The 15860-nt window shown below is 57.1% G+C and overlaps 1 protein-coding gene across 1 annotated transcript in view; it reads left to right on the top strand.

The window, feature by feature from the left end:
• Positions 1-15860, top strand: part of ASIC4 (acid sensing ion channel subunit family member 4) — a 63422-nt gene that overhangs the window by 17941 nt on the left and 29621 nt on the right. The window lies entirely within an intron of this gene.

The following is a 15860-nucleotide window of genomic DNA, read 5'->3' as shown; positions in this document are numbered from 1 at the left end:
TACTTTTAGTTACCACCATACATACAAGATGCCTCAAGCAAGGGCAATACCCCTGTAAAGCACTTGTGTTCTTCTGGAGGTGCCCACAGAAGACCCCAGTACCACCTAGGGGATGAGCCACTGCACTTAATGATCCTGCTCTTCAGTGGGCTTCAGATGTGCCCCCAGGTTGGTTTGCACCATTTTTGAGCCACTTACTGCTCTTAGTCACCTGACAGTGCAAGTGATGATGAAAGTTTTATCATCTCTTAGAACAATCTCTTTGGTCACCAGGGTCCCTGGCCAAATCCTTGGCAAGTCCAAGATGTCCCCTGTTGGAGAGATCTCTTCAAAGGTTTCCTCATTCTCTGGATGGCCGCCCTTCAAACTTCCCATGGAAAAGCATGAGGCAACAACAGGGAGCTGGAGCCAGGGGAGGGAAGCTGACACTAGCACTTGGGAGTGGCTGTAGGCAGGGTGTCCCACAGCAGGCTCATACCTTCAGGAGGTGCCAGTAGGCTCATGGCTGTGGCTATGCCATGGGCTGAGGGATGCTCTTGGCCCAGGTACAATGAGAGCTGCTGTGTGCCTGGGTGACAGCATCCCTCAGCTGGCCCATCCCGGCAGATGGCAGCAGGGACGCATCACAGCCTGGCAGTGCATGGGGACCAGCCTCGCGCCCCGACCTTGGAATAATCTTCAGTAGGATTAAGAGCTTAAACGTATCCATGTAATTGCCAGGCCCCTGCTGAGCTGGAGAGAGGGTGAGTGCCAGCACGGGGAGGGTGCCCAGGCGTGCCTGTCTCCCTCCTGCTGCCTGCCGCTGCCTGCTGCCACTGCCACCACTGTGGGCACCACCCAGAGCCACCACGCTGAGCATGGATGGGTGGATGCAGGCAGGTGGCTCGAGAGGAGAGGGTGCTTAGCACGGAAAGGGGTAGTTCCCAGGCACCTTGGGAGGGCTCAAAAGGAGGATGCCATGTATGCAGAGCTCTGGTCTGCTCCTTTAACCTCCCTGGCCTCAGTGCTCACAGGCAATGCTCTGAGGCACAGCTCTGCACCCAGGGAAGAACATGGGTTGCTCCTGTGTGTGCCTTGAGGAATACGGCGGATTGTCTGAGAAACTGGGGCTGGGGGACTGTTTCCTTCCAGGCTAAGCCTGCCTGAGCAGATGATCCAGAAGGTTTTGTTCCCCTTCCCAGGGGGAGCAAGTCTTGTGGCTGGTCTGTATCTGTTGGGTTCTCAGTGAAGGTTTTCAGCATCCATCAGCTATCAGAAGCCACTCTGGATTAGCAGAAGTGCCCTGTGGATTAGCACACCCCTATCCAGCCATGTCAGGAGGGTTCCAGCACCCTACCCTGGCCTGTCCAGTTGGTGTGAGTCTTGGCACAGAGTGGGGAGCAGCCATCCCAGCCCCCTCCCTGTCTGCCTAATGGTCCCTGACATTTAAATGAGATTTAGTGCTCAGCCCGATGCTGAATATTCATGAGCCCATGCGGCCCTGACAGCCCGGCTGGGGCTGCTCTCATGATTAATAATTTGTTTTTCCCTTTACTGTAAACCTCACCTGCACCCGCTGCTTGCTCTGGCACCACCAGCCCCATCGTTGCCCAACGTGTCCTTCCCCTCCTTGTCTGCTGTGGGGCACCTACTACAGGGCCAGGCAGCCCCCAGGGATACAGCCAGGGGGTGAGCAGCATCTGCCAAGAACCAGGAACCTCTTTGTTGTGCCAAGCGGGACAGGTCCTGTGTGAGGGAAGTGAGCATCCTGCTTGGTTGTGACTTGAAGGCAGCCCTGGGTGCCCAACTTCTGCAAAGTAGCCCCAGGCCAGGAAGAGGTCTGGGACCTAAAGTAGTGCTATCCCTTGCCCCCTCCCTGTGCCCTGTGTTGGGTGCCAGTACAAGCCTGTGGTGGTGGGTCCTGGAGTAATTCCTGTTGCTCCCAAAAAAGAGACACTCTGGAGAGATGCAACCAAGTTGTCCTGGCGCTTGGCTCCATTTCCACTGGCACCAGCCCAGGTGGTTCTGAGACTGCCAGGCTCTCCCAGGTGGACAGGCAGCAAGCAGGCAGCACAACCAGCAGCCCATGAGCCCAGCACCTGCTTTTCATGTGTTTTGTGCATTTTGTGGCTGGTGTAGATGTTCCTCCTTCAAACTCAGCACAGCAGTGCCCAGACCCACCTTGGACACTCAGCATATCCCTTGCATCCACTCCCAAGGTGTGTGCAATGGCATGGCCAGGCCCAGGGGGGTCCCATGGGATTGGCGAGGGGGGAGCCAGGGGACCAGGATGCTATCTCCCCTCCAGCTTGGCAGCTCAGCTCCAGCAGCTCTGTACAAATTGCATAAATATTCATGGGAACTGAAGGAAATGTGACTGTCCCGGCTGATTACATGCTCCTTCCTGAAGGCTGTGGCTGCTCCCCAGGTACTGCTGGCCCAGGCAACCCACAGTGTCCACCTGAAGCATGGTACAGAGCACAGAGCCTATAGGACTCCACACAGGGCTGAAACAAGAGTTCCTAGCTGGGGACATGCTTGTCCTTCGCCCTTCTGCAAGCTCAAGCCAAGGATTAGGGTCTTCCAGAGAATGTCCCCAGACATCTGAGGCTTTCCCAGGATGCGCCACCAGCCTCACCAGTTGACTCAGTGACTGTTCTTAGTGCAGTCATGGGATGCCCACTCCCTGGTGACATGTTCCACCTATTTTGGTGACCCTGGTGTGTGCAGTGCTGCCTCTGCTCCTGGTGCGTAGGCAGATGCAGAAAGGGAGTGGAACAGAACTCCTGAGAGGAGCCCAGCTCAGCTGGGATCCCCACATGCTGCAGAGATTAGTCCCCTGCAGACCTGATCAAGGTGCTGGGCTAATAGCCTGATTTATTCCTTCCCGTCTCTCCAGAGCATGCGAGGTTCCCCACTGTGTCCTGAACGACCTCATGCATAATACCATGCACAATCCTATTAACGCCGCCCCGCCACGTGCTCCCTGCTTAGCGCCGCCACTCGCCAATGCAATTTCCCCATGATATATGGGAAAAATAATTGAACTATATTTGAGAATATATTGAGAATTACGGCTTGCACTCAGCGGGATTTATAGGGGCCATAATTCACAAAACCACATCCCTGCACACCAAGGCGCCTGGTGATCCCGGGGAGAGACCCATGGTCACGGTAGGTGCATGCCCAGGGCTGGCAGTGGGGGAATGGGTCCCAACAACCTCAGTGCATGCCCGTGGCAATGGGTGCAGGGCATAAGGGGGCCTGGCGCAGCCCTGTGCCCCCAGGATCGGGGTAGGGGTGCCACAGGAGTGAGTGGTGGGCATAGACAGTAGCCAAGGCAGCAGCTGCAGGCAGAGCTTGGATTGAGCCACCAGAGGGGTTTATCCACACCCGTCAGGAGGGAGGAAATGCTTCTGGCACCAGGCTGCCTGCTCAGCTGCATGGCTCTGCTAGCTATTCCAGGTGGGCAATCAGCCAGCTGCTGGCATCCCTTGGTCTGCTATGGGTGTCCCTTTGAGGAGCTGGTGGCTCCCCATCCAGGCCAGCCCCTGTGCTGAAGGAGACAGGGAAGGGGCTGAGAGCCCAGCACAGATCTTCAAGACATTCAACTGATTGTAGCCACTTCTCTAGCCACTTCAGCCCCAGTGCTGCTCTGTGGTTGGCATTTCCCTGCCTGGATTTGGATGGCTGATGCAGTGACAATGGCTTGATGCTTCCCTCCTCATCCCCACCTCTACCTCCCATGCAGCTCCCTTGCTGCCTTCCCACATGCCTCAGGCATCCCAGCCCCAGCCCTCCAACCCAGGCTGCCATGCCAGGCACACCCTCAGCACCATGGGTGCCGATGGCACAGGTGCCACAAGGAATATTAATCTTTAATTTCCTGTCAAACTCTCTCACCAGAGAGAGCAGTGCCTGGCACAGGGGTGCAGCAAATGCCTGCTGTGACTGGGGGCCGAGAGGCAGGCTCTGCTGTGGTGCAGGGGGCTCAGCTGGGCCACCCAGCCTTCCACTATGTCCCTCAGCTGTGCAACCCTGTGCCTGAGGTGCGCAGAGGAACGGTGGTGGGAGAGAGGCAATGATGCTGCCCAGATGGAGAAGCTCCCCCAGGAACACCAGCTGACCCCAGGCAGGGAGCCCACCCTCTCTCTGGACCTGGCTGACCCAGCTGCCCTCGTAGCTGCCCCTACAAGGGGAGCACAAAGGGATGGAGCATATTTGTGAGCATCTCCCAGGGCCACGGGACTGGAGAGCCTTCATCTCTGCGCCCTGTTGAAGGGATCCCAGGGCATCGCTGGCTGAAGGAAACTCCCGGCGTGCCCTGGGGAAGGAGAGCTATAAATAGCTGCCCGGCGCAGGGCAGAGAGGGACTGTTTGGGAAGCTGCTTTGTGATCAGGACAAAGAAGAGGCGTCTTTGCACTTGCTCTTCATTAGCTGCCTTCCTCTGGCTGGCCGGGCCAGGATGCGCTCACATCGAACGACAGCAGGATGTAGCTGCCGGTGTCAAGGACGCGAACAATAAGGGCTTTAAATAGCAGCGCTGCCTTTGAAACTGGCTCTCCTGCGCCGCAGACCGAGCCAGGGTAAACTGTGCAGTGCAAGAAGCTGAGGACCCAGGAGACGGGATGCCCTCATCTCCGGGAAGGGTTCTCCCAGTGCCAGGGCTGCTGCCTGTGGTCAGGCGTTGCTGTGCCCAGGACACGTGGACTCCTGCCCGAGAACAGTTCAGGACGACCGGGCAGATCCATCCTGGCCCCTCAAGCAGAGGGGCTCAAAGCTCTCCCTGGAAGGTCTCCCGCAGCCCTGGGCACGCAGTTAGTTAGCAGCACCTTCCCGCACTGCCAGAAAGGTGCACTTAGGTTGCCTCTGGTTTCCTTTCCCTCTGGCTTCAAGGCTCTGATCTCTTCCCACCTTCCTCCAGCAGATTAAAGAACCCCATGGGGCCTACCAGCAGTCCCCTCCCATGCTTAGCAGAGAGGAACCTCTTCACTTGTGCCAGGAGGAGCACCGAGCGGTGCCCAGCAGTGCTGGCAGGGATACATGAGATGGAGAAAGGTGCTCGGCTGTCATAGCTCCATGCTGTGTGGGCACAGGACGGCCTGGGCCCTGGGTGGGACATGGGTTTGGGCACCCAGGAGATGCACATCAGGCGGATGGAGGGAGATCGGAGCAGCCGAGCCACGTGCGTGCACGTGCATGTGCACGGGGATGGGGGATGGGGGGGGGGCGGCTGCGCGTATTAGTGGGCCCTTAAATCAACACAGCACTTCAGACAGGAAGGAAATAGGCTTTGCCGACGGCAGGAGCGGCACTTGCTTTGTGCACATTACAGAACATCAGGAAAATGTCAAATTTACATAAAAATGATACAAACTCATTGGAAGAAACATGCATCCAATTATCGGCCCCAGCGCTGGCACGGCTCCGCAGCCAGAGGCTGGCCGGCCGGCTGGCTGCGAGGGGCCCAGCCCCAGGGCACGCATTTCATCTCTGGGTGTTTAGCATCAAAGCAACAAAACTGCCTCGGCTCTGCCTGCCGCCCCGCTGGCTGCCCGCCCGCCCTACCGCTGTCACACAGCCCGGGCACGCAGGGCGAGACGGCGGCAGTGCCCGGCACCGGCTGGATGAGGGTTTGGTCCTATTCCTGCCAGGGCACGGTGGGGAAGGGGCCGTGCGGAAAGCCTGGAGTATCAGGTATGGAGAGCTTGCTCGTGCAAAACCCCTCAGAGGTTTTGTCAGTGCTGAGCTGGAAAGCCGTTCCTGGCTCTACACCAGGCTGTCCTGGTGGCCCCTTCCCTCCTTCCTGCTCCGAGCTTTCCCAGGGAATGGCCACATCTGACATGTTCCTCCTACTGTGGCCCCGCAGCCAGGGAGGCTGGGCAGCACAGCCTGCATTTGCCCTGTGGCTGCGGACATCCAGGAGGGGACACGGGAAGGAGTGTCTGCAGCGGGGAGCCCTCCAGCTATGCCCTGCCCATGCTGGCATCCCACCCGGCTGCCCAGGATTGATGGGCCATCCTGTGGCCCCTTCCCGGCACGCTGAACGCTGCATTTCTATCCCTGCCACCCGCCAGGATTGATGTCTCACTGGGCGCAGGCAGTGGCCGTAACTCACGCTCGGGAGCCCGGCTCCCGGCTCGTTACTCACCGGGCACCGTCACCCCATGAGTTATGGCTCCGCCTCACGTCAGGACACCTCAGCAGCGAGGGGTCGGGGCAGGGGGGACGTGGCTGAAGCTGGGCCGGGACAGGAGACAGACTATCTCCGAGCATCCCACGGGCTGGCAGCCCCGGCGCACCCACCTGCGCCCCACCGGCTGCCTCTGACATTGGCAGTGGGGATGGGAGGTGGGCACCCGAGAAGGGGTGCTGGGGTCCCGGCCGAGAGCGAAAGGTGGCACCGCTGTGGGGATTCCCCCCGCTGCGCCCACCGGCTGGTGCCCAGGCTGCAGCGCGGGGGAGGCTGACGAGCTGTTAATTACAGGTGCTGCTTGGCTGGTGCAGCGTGTCTCTGCTGCTCGGCTGGCAGAGCCGTGCGGCGGGTGACACACTCCATGATAAATTGATATCCCGTTTAGCATCAATTTTCCTTTCTCTGGTGGCAGACAGCTGTGCTAATGGGATGGGACAAGTGAAAATGAAATAACAGGCCCTGAGCACACCGGCACACGCTGCACCACTGGCCCTCCTGCACGGCTGTCGCTCCCTGAGAGACAGGAGGGACCCCACACACCCTGGGCGGGGGAGCTGCAGGGCTCGGTGGCAGCTGCAAGCATCTTGCCATGTTGGTGTTGCACAGCAGGAGAAGATTTGTGACACAAAATGCAACATTCAGTGTGCCAGCACCCGGTGCAGCCACTGCCAAACCTGGTGTTTGCAAAGCACCAGGTGCCAGGGGTGAGTTGTGCTTTGCATTAAGCTTTGAGGCAGTTGTTGGAAGAAAAGGACTGCAGCATGTCCAGCTCATGGTGGTCTTCATTGGGGTGCCTGATACCTGTTTCTGCTTGGTGTTTGCAATGTACATTCTTATTTGTAGCACAGCACAGAAGAAGACAAGGAAGCATTTGGTTGGCATTCCAGTGCCCATGCTTTGATGGGTATTTGCAACACAAAATTGCCTGAGCTGATGTTCTCAGCATCTTCAGTGCCAGAACCAGGTTTGGTGTATGCCATGGCCAGGGCCACACTGTACCCAAACTTTCACAGCTCTTTTTGATGCATTCAGCACCAGCCACAGGCTGGTTATCAGGAGTGTACTTGTCAAATTGGTGCCTGCAGTGTGTTTGGGGTCGTGGTGTGTGCAGCACTTCATGCCCACGGTTTGCCTGATAATTGTAGAGTGCTTGGCACTTAATACCTGCAGCATGGCTGTTATTTGCACAGTGCTTGCACTCAGTGTTGGCAGTGCTTGGCACACCTGATGCGATCAAGGTGTGGGACCCACCACTGCTGGGGTTTGCAGTGCATTCAGATTTGGTGTCAGCCGTGGTTGCATGTTTGTGGAGCACTTGGCAACCTCCACAGACAGCATTTCATATTACAGGTGTTAAGCCCAGTGCCTGTTAGATTTGGCATTTGTAGCAAAGTTGGTGCTTGAACCAGCCTTCTCTCTGTGGTGTGCTCAGTGTTTTGGTCCCCATGGTGTGATCAGTGTTCACAGCAGACTTCTGGCCCTGCATCTGGTGGTTGGTGCCAGTGCTGTGAGCAGTGCTTGCAGTGGGCCCATCTTGCAGTGTCTACAGATTCCTCCCATTCCCCACGTGCTCCCTGCTTGCTCCCACAGGTGTGTGTTCTTGGTGCTTGCCCTGCATCCAGTTACCGGTGCTTGATGCACTGCTTGCTTGCTGTATGCTTTGCAGTCACAGCCCATGGTATGTCTGCTACAAGCTTCCTGGTGCTTGTGCTATTTACAGAGCTTGGTGCACAGCATTAATAGTGTTTCTGCTGTTTACCCTGTGCTTGGTGCCAGATGTTAGCCTGCTTCAGAGTGGCAGCATGCTCTTAGCTCACTGATAGCACCAGCTCTGACATTAGCAGTGCCATCAGCCCATGATTTCCCTGCCGAGGCTCCCTTTGCAGCACACTCAGCACTCACAGCCTGCAGTCCGTCCCATGGTCATAGTGCAGTTTTCAGTGCCTGCGGCACACGTGGCACCACTGGTGCTCTCAGCACTTGGCATCAGCCTCCTGTTTGCAAGGAGCTGAAGACATCGCATTTCCAGCAGCCCAGCTCACATTTGTGGTCAACACTTGGAAAATTCTCAGTGGGTGGATGCTGTCCCTATTCACAGTGTGCTCAGGATGAAGTGCAGTTCGGTGTTCAGTGTTTGTGGTGTGCTCTGCACTTGGTGCCAGTGGTGTGCCTGGGGTTTGCAGCATGCAGGGGCTTCCTGACTCTGTGGTGCCTGGCATGGCATACGTGGCATTTTTGCTGGTAGCCATGTGCTCTGCAGCAGGCAGCACCCACCACACCATCAGCACTCATGGCCTGTGCTGAGGCTGATTGATGGGGTGAGCTCGGTGGCTGTACACCAAGCTGTACACCAAATCCAACTTGATCTCGGCCCCAGGACCTGCCTTGAGCTGGATCCCGGCCCCAGAAGCATGGCTGTGTAGCTCCTACCAGGACTTCCCAGAGGCCTCCTCCAAATTACTGCTCCTTCCTGCAGTCCAACTACCTAGGGGCCCAGGCAGTCCCAAGCTTGGCCCCCTGCCCTTTCGCCTGATAGCCCACGGGAGGGCAGGGAGGGTGCCCCCATGGCACATGCTGTTGGGGGCGCAATGGCATCAAGGTTGAAGCTTTAATCACACAGATGTCAGGAAAAGGGGAGCCACAGTTCCCATGGTAACGCTAACTCTGCCCCTTGCCCGCAGCACGGTGTCTGTGCAGGCACGGGGCCGTCATGGGCACCATGCGGCTGAGCTACGGCTGTTTGGGGACCCATAACTTCCAGTCTTCTGACTTGGGTGCATTTAAAACCTCAGCCCTATTACTGTGCTGAAGCAGCTCTGCTGGCGGTTTATGACTCTGTTGTTTTTAGGAAAGCAGGTGGGAGGCAAGAGCCACCTGGGTGACGTGCTGGGGATGGGGCAGGAAGAGTGGTCCAGGGCTGTGAGGAGACAGAGGGAACTGCCTGGGTACTGGGTGCCAGTGTCTGCAGGAGATGGGGCAGGACAGGGCCTGCAGGCACAACCAAGTCTGACGGAGCAGATGAGCAATGTCTCAGAACATGAAGAGCAGATCCTCATGCTCTGCTGGCTGGGCATGCTCCAGTCTAGCTCCTCACATTCCTTGAAGCCAGGGCTGAGATGCAATGGGTGGGCACCAGCTCTGCTGTCCAGTGCAGGTGCTGCTGGAGTGCCAGCATTTCCTGTGCCCTGCACTGGAGCTACTTGCAGACTGCACCCCTCCAGAGTTGTCTAGGGAGCATGGTGATTGGCTTCCTGCCGCTGCTGTGCCAAGCTCCGGCCCTGTGGCATCCATCACCCTTCTGTTCCCATGTCAGCACAGCTGAGACCTGCTGGTGCAGGATCAGGGCTGTTCAGGATGGGATGGTGCTCTCACTCTCCCCACACACTACAGCAAAGATGCACCCGTGGTCACCCCACCCCTCCTGTGTGGCACAGCTCTGGGTATGTCCCCTTGGCTGTGAGCTGCCCTTCCAGCTGTACTAGCTGTGCCCATACAGCTGTGTTCATCAGCATCCCTACCCCCACAAGCAGCTGTGCATTCTGGCACAGCAACCCTGATGGGTGCTGGCACTATCGAGGCAGGACAGGGACAATGCGCTGGTGCTCAGGGACTGCACATGGTGTCCTGGGCTCATCTCAGCCAGGGGCTGAGTGCCATGTGGGCCTCCGACCACAGGAAGCAGGGTAGTTCCTGGGGCTCAGCCCAGCTCAAACATCTGAGCATCCCCTGCCCATGAGTAAGAAGCCATCTTAGGGTTTCCTGCCTCTCACAATTCCTTTTCCATTGGAGGTCTCTGGGCCTGGCTTATGGTCAGGGAGGACTGTAGCCAAGGTGGGCTGCCCATTCATTAGTTGCCTTTCCTTGGCTCTTGAGAGCAGACTGGGGGATGCTTCTGCACACAAGCAGAGCTAGGGAAGGCTTAACCTGTCTCCTGCAGAACTGGCTGGAGCATCTCCCAGCCCAGATCCTGCCCTCCCTGCATAACTGCTGCAGCTCCTGTAATATATTCATCCCAGGGTGCCCCGGTGCAGCTGCAATATCATTATTGGAGTTTATTACACCATTAGCTTTAAAGTTTTATAAACCACTAGGCAGGTGATAAGTGGCAGGGGTGGGGGGCTCCTGGTGTGGGCTGTGCAGAGGTAGCTCTGGAGAGTGTCCCAGCAGGGTGCTGAGCCCAGTTTCCTCACCGTGCTGGTGCTTTCACTAGTGGTGCAAGCCCAGCAGCACCCTGTACCAGACACATTCCCAGCCACCAAGCTGCTTGGCATAGCAGGGCCATGAGCCAGCCTGCCCGGCTGCCCTCCTCAAGATGGCAGAGAGCAGGGAGGATCAACCAGCTGCAGCAATAAAAAGGCCATAAAACGAAACGAGTGTCTCTGCACGCTGCAGCGACGGCTCCCAGACGCCTTCCCCTTCCTAACAGCAGTGAGGGCAGGAGGGACCGCGCTCACCCAGGGCGCCGTGCTCAGAGCCGGGGCTCCTGCTGCTGCCTCACAGCCACTCTCTGGTCACGTCTGCAATGGCCTTTCCAGCCGCAGGGGATGCTCCGGGGGCAGTGAGGCCGTTTCCTCCACTCCTCCCGCTCAGGACTGGAGGGCAGCATTAGCTCGGCCTGACCTGAGGTTGGTCATGGGCCAGCGAGCACCACCAGACCCCGAACCTGGAAATATGTGCTGGGCTGAGGATCTTCCTGGAGCTGATGAACACCGTCTGTGCTGAAACCTATGCCCATCCTTCTGGGAAAAAGGCTCTGCTTTGCTTTCTTCTGCTTTGGAAGGCTTTTAGGTGTACATTTCCTCTTAGTGAGGATGTTGGTGTGGAGTGATCAAGTGTGTGGCTCAGTTTGGGGGTGGTTTTTACTGACCAAGTCAGAGAAGAACATCGAGAGCAGATGCAGGTTGCTGCTACTCCCCTTGCTTTCAGCTCAGCAGAGTCAGGGTGGTGCAGGTCCATGGCACAGTGGCTGTCTCAGATAGAGACCATCAGCAGGGACTGCTGTGCATGGCTGGGCAGCCCACAGCAGCCACTGCCTGCTGTCTCTCCATGGGCATGGGGGCAAGGGCTGGCTGGGAGAGGGGCTTAGCTGAGCACCTCTGGGTGAAGAAGTCAGGAGAGCAACCAGAAAGGTCTCAGCTGCTCCCAGGGGTTAAATACCATGGAACTAGCCTGTGCCCAGCACAGACCCTTTTCTCCTATGAACCCATTAGCCCAATGAGAGTCCATGGGATCTAACCTGGCTCTGATGCAAGAGGACATTATTCTGTCGGCTGTGGTGGATGTCCCTACACCCACATCCTACTGAAACCCTCTCCATAATTTCATGGAGGTAGGAACCCAAAAGCCACATAAACCCAGTGTTTTTTTTCTGGCAACAGCAAGAGGTGTCCAGGGCACCTTGCGTGAGCTTGTGCACATAGCTTACAAAAGAGATTTTGTAATTGAGCTTTTGCGCTTAATGAAGGAATAAATTGAATGGGAGTACTGTCCCTAATTGGGGTGTTGTATTAATTAAGGTACTGTACTTAATTGGGGTAAAGTATTTAATAAGGTATTGTGTTTAATGGGAGTAGTTTATGTAAACGGGGTCAGTGTGTTAATGGGGTGCTGCTTCACCCATGCATCTGCTGGCCCTGGCAGACATGTCATCTGCTACACGTGGGGCAGACCAGGCCGGCCACCTCCTGCCCAGGGACCAGGGCCACCAACGAGGTTGGTCTGTGCAGCCATCTTCCCAATCCCAGCACAGTGAGGCTGATGAAGATGCTCATAACTATGGCTCTGCTGCCTGCCCTGAAGCATACGACTCCCTCCCACTGTTCCCAGCCCCACTGTTCCCCACAGGCCTAGAAGAACAGAATGGGGGCTTTGGTCAGTGGGGGGCAAGCTATCCCATGGCTTTCTCCACCACAGGCAATGATGCCTGGCATGCTCATCACACTGTCACCAGCCCTGCTCCCCCTTAATTGGAGAAGACATCTTGTCATCCCACATCTCCCCACAGCTGAGGTTCTCATTGCTCTCATGAACTGCCAGGCAGGTGCCAGAAGCATGCCGAGGAGGTCTGGAGACGAAATTGTACTAGTTAAGCAGACGTGTTTGCAAGGGTCTCAGAGGATCTGACCAGCGCAAGGTGGAGCTGAATGTTGTGGCCAACTGGGCTCTGCAGTCACGTTTCCTTCAATTAGATCAAAATTAATGATTGCCCCAGATCCACTTCCCTCTGGATGTGGGGACACAGCCAGCATCAGCTCTGGAGTGTGTGGAGCTGGTGAGGAAGACACAGCAGCATGGTCACAGGTTTGGGCTGGCGGCCGAAGTGCCCAGAAAGCAAGATCCATGTCACAGGCAACTCAGAATAGCAGAGGATCAGGTGGATGCTGCCTGCTGGGATTCTCCATTTGGGCAAGTGCCTGCTCCCCACACATGGCTGCAATTGTCCTGTCACCTGTGTCCCCCACCTTTCTCAGGCTGCTCCGGCCACCAGGACCCTTCAGTTTCCTGGTCTGATCCCCTGTGCCGACACTGAGGAGCTGCAGCCTCACAGCGTGGCTGTGAGGATGGGCTCCCTAGAGTGGCACATGGCAGGAGGTTGGGTGCTAATACAGAAAAGGTTCAACCCATTGGTTTGGTGGTAAGACAGGGAAATCACAGAATAGAATAGAAACAGAAAATGTTGTATCTTGGGGGGAAGTGTCAGCATGAGGGTGCTGGAGGGCACCACAGGAGGACCAGTCACACCAAGCACCCTTCCAGGCCGTAGGCCCACTTCTCCCACGTGGAGACTCCACCTAGACCCTGCTGTCATTTTCAGTGTGTCAGGGCCCTGATGCTCTAGAAAGCCCGCTCCTTCCATGCTCATAGCAGTTATTTTGTCTACAGATGCAGCCTCTCAGCCTCCTCTACTCTCACCCAAACCCCTAGGGCCTCCAGACTATCTCCAGCTTTGCTCTCTGTTATTGCCATCCTCTCTACTCTTTCCAATTAGTTTGGATTTTTCTTGACATGTGGTCCCTGAACCAGGCACAGGGCTCCCACCAAGGCCTCGCCCCTGGCAAGTGTTTCACATGCCTTGCGAATGATGCTCCTTTTCACGCAGCCCTGAGCAATGTCCTCCTTTCCACTGAGCTCAGTCCAGTTGCAGGGCCGCCAGACATCCCATATTGAACTGGCATATCCCATATCCCAAATGAATGAGGCTTCTCCTGTTTTATTCCTAGCTCCCGGATGCTTTTCCCAGCAGATGCCTGGCTGCTGGGCATCTGGAAATGCAGCTTCTGCTTACACAGATAACTGCACCTTCACCACGTGTCCTGCCTGGGGGGTCCAACCCTCTGCCAGCCTTGTTTCTCCAGCTGGGACTATCCTGGATGTTGGTGTTAAACAGGAACAAACCAATGCTGCTGCCCATTGCCAAGTGGGGGCTCTGCTTTGCTCTCCTGCCCACCTGGCAGCCATGCCCTTCAGCCACTTGCCCTCCCCCTTGCTGGGCAGATTTCCTTCCCACCCCAGCCCAGCTCTTGGCGCTTGTCCTTTTGAATTGTATCTGATTGTTTTCAGGCCATTTCTCCGATTTGTCAACATCATTTCAAATTCCAGTCCTGTCTTCCCTGGCGCTTGCAGCCTCCCCCGTCATCTGAGTGCAGCACAGGGGCCCTATGCCAAGTCCTTCCTTCTCAGCATCCCCTGGGGATGGGGGTGCTGGGGTGAGAAAGGGGGACCCCACTTTGCCAATCTGCCAGCAAGCCCTCAGATCACTCTTCCTTCCATCCTGTTGGTTCACTTGTGCAGTGGCTGGTGAACTCGGCAGCCCAGAGCCCAGGGCATCAGACTTCTGGTGTTAGCATTGAAAACAAGGGCTGGATGTGGGAGCATCAGCAAGTGCATAGGCTCTGCAGCTGCTCATGGCTGGGTGGAGGGGCAGCTGAGCCCCACTGCGTGCTGCAGAGTCCCTCCTCATGTCTTCCATACTCAGTCACAGGTAGGAGGCTACAGTAGAGAACCATGAGCCACAGACATTCTGTGCTAAATGCCTTGCCTGGTCCCAGGAGAAAGCAATCCCTGTGACCCTGCTTCCTCCCACTCCCATCCACGCTGCTTCCCCGCTCCCTACTCTTCCAGCCATGGGTGTCTCCTGTTGTGTCCTCTCCCCAGGTGCTGATGGCACCAAAGCCACAGCTGGGCCTGCTTCAGGGCTTGCAGGCCTGCAGCTCCATCTGGGGATTTGGCTTGTACCCTAGGTGCCACTCACTTGGGCACAGCTTGATCCCAACCCAGCCTGGATGCACTTCAGGTCTGTGCCCTGGGTCATCCTGCAAGGGGATGAGCCTTTGCACACATCTGTCCTTGTTGAGCAGCCAGGCAGGACCAGGAGGGGAGGAAAGGCTGCACAGGGAGAAGAGGACACATTTCTGGCCACGAAGGAGGAGACAATGCTTAGGGTGTTGAGACATGTGCCTAGCCCAGGTCGCAGTTGCTAATGGAGCAAAAGATGTTCAGAGTAGACACAGTTCTGTAGTCCTTGTGGTGTGGGTGTCTGGGCTATGCAGGGTCCTGCTCCCGTGTCATGACTGTTGAAAACCAGAAGACACTGGGCTCCTGGTGGTTTCACACAGCTTGGTTTGACCTGTACCTCAGGATCCACACTTACAGGGTGGTTCCTTCCTTCCCTTGTGCCCCTTGCCACCACAGCACTGGGAGACACAGGCAGGAACTCCATACCAGGCTCTGCAGACCAAAGACCCAGAGCCAGACATTGCCTTGGCCTGCAGAATCTCCTTGACACAGGATCAGGCCCTTGATGTCCACAGCCTTTGCAGGGCCAGGCATCTCCCCAGCCCTGCAGAAGCAGCTTGTGGCTTATGGCTGGGGCCCCCCGTGGTGACGGCAGTGCTTGGGCCGCCTTCCCAGCCCATTGCCCACCTGTGCCTCTCCGAACTGGGGATGTGGGGCTGGCACGTGCACACCATGTCCCCTGGGCAGGGTGACGCGAGGCTGTGCGTGCTCCCTGCCGGAGGCAGCCTATCATGCTGTATTGACCTGCACAGAGGCAGGAACATGTGTGCCATGCACAGATCGATGGGAAGATTGAAGATGTGTGTGCGCTTGCCGGACGACTGGGGAAAGCTTTGCCGTTGGCATTGGCAGCACAGTGAAGGTCACACTGACCTGCGGCACAGTCCCCGGTGGGAGGCGAAGCTTCTTGTCGAGCTCATGGGCGGCTGTCTCATCACTTGTCCTCCGGGGACCCCAGCTTCCCAGCCAGGCACGCACCTCCCCAGCAGAGCCACGTCTCCTGGGGAGGAGGGGAGTACCCAGTGCTGGGCTTGTTCTAGAGGCAGGGAGATGGTGTTTCCCCTACTGCTGTGCCACTAGGCAGGGTTGCAGGGGATTGCTTGACTTGTGGGTGAGGGGTCTGGCTCAGCCTTTCTAAAAGAGCTAAGTCTCCTTCACCAGCTGAGGAAACTGAGGAAAGAAGCTGAGGGAAACCATGATTTTCTGGCAGAAGGTGGTGTTCATGGGGAGCACTCAGACCCAAGCGCCCTGTGGCTCTGTGGTCGGTGCCGCAGGGTGAACTCATAACCTCATCGCAGCTCTGACCCCGCTGAGCCCCACTGCTGCGGGCAGAATGGGGCAGGAGGACACCCTGCCTCCCCCACTGCGTGCCGGGCAGTGCTACTATGG

Source organism: Heliangelus exortis, chromosome 6 (genome assembly GCF_036169615.1).
Source record: "Heliangelus exortis chromosome 6, bHelExo1.hap1, whole genome shotgun sequence".
NCBI lineage: Eukaryota > Metazoa > Chordata > Aves > Apodiformes > Trochilidae > Heliangelus > Heliangelus exortis.
The sequence above is the reverse complement of the archived record's forward strand: the minus strand, read 5'-3'. Positions and strand labels throughout refer to the sequence as shown.